The following is a 1,139-nucleotide window of genomic DNA, read 5'->3' as shown; positions in this document are numbered from 1 at the left end:
TATAGCGTGATGAGAAAAAAACTATTGTGAAAAAAAAAAAAAAAAAAAAAAAAATTGCTGCTGCCTCTGCTCTGCTCCTGGGGGACTGTCTGCGGGGTGGGAGGCAGGGTGCCTGCCCCAGCACTGCTGCCCCCAGCTCTCAGCAGCTGCAAGGGGTGTTCCCTTCCCCAGATGATTTTTGGACCCGTGGCCACCTCCACCCCAGGCTGAGCTCTCTGCACTCCAGTTCTGGTCCGTGCACAGCGAGTAGAGGGGATACAGTTATCACACTTGTGGTGCTCCGGCTAGGGAAATGGGAACCTGCTGGCCGTACTGGGCAGAAAAGGAGCTAGAGCCAGGAGGGGGCATCCAGGGGGGTTGTGCCCTGGATCCTCCTTCCAAGCTCACTGCCAGGGAAGGTGGTTGCTACAAAGCCTGTGAACACGAGAGCTCCTCTTTGCACCCCAGTTCTGAAGAAAGAGGGGGGGGGTCCCTGACTGCTGTGAGCCAGGGGAGGAGAAACGTTGGGGTCATCTGGGGCGGGGGGATGGGACAGTGCCACAAACGGGATGGTCATTTGGGGCAGGGCTGGGGGCACTGGCTTATAAAGGAGGCATACAGGGTTTGAGGGAGGGGGGACAGGGCCAGGAGGTCCTCGGGGCAGTGTCCCATAGCTTGGAAGGGGGCTCAGCTCGCTGCTCCCAGCAAACTTAAGGTCCGGGTAGCCCCACCCCCAGTTTGTCCACGCCGGCACATCCGTGCCAGCATCCGGCTCCAGCTCCTCCCGGGCACGCCGGGAGCCCCACCCAGCCTCCTTCTCCTCTTCCATCCCGATCCAGCACCCCAAGCCCTCCTGGGGCTCAGGTCTCTTGTCCCAAGGTTCTCTCCATGCTCAGGACATCCCCTTTAAAGTCGCAGGATGGTGGAAGAGTGCCGAGCGGCTTGGAAGCCTAGGTCCCTGAATGCCCATCCTGCTACAAGCACACCTGGCCTTGGGGTTGTGAGTGCCCCCGAAGGGTGCTGGGAGACTGGGACAAACTGGGATGGGGGTCGGTTTGGGTACACTCTGCACCCAGGGCTGCATAGAGACGCTGGTGGGTGTGGGAGCTCGCATGTGTGCCAGCCTGTGCCCTGCACACACGAGCATGCACTCAAGCATG

This window comes from Merops nubicus, unplaced genomic scaffold (genome assembly GCF_000691845.1).
Source record: "Merops nubicus isolate BGI_N331 unplaced genomic scaffold, ASM69184v1 scaffold38795, whole genome shotgun sequence".
Lineage (NCBI taxonomy): Eukaryota > Metazoa > Chordata > Aves > Coraciiformes > Meropidae > Merops > Merops nubicus.
This window is presented reverse-complemented; position numbering follows the sequence as displayed.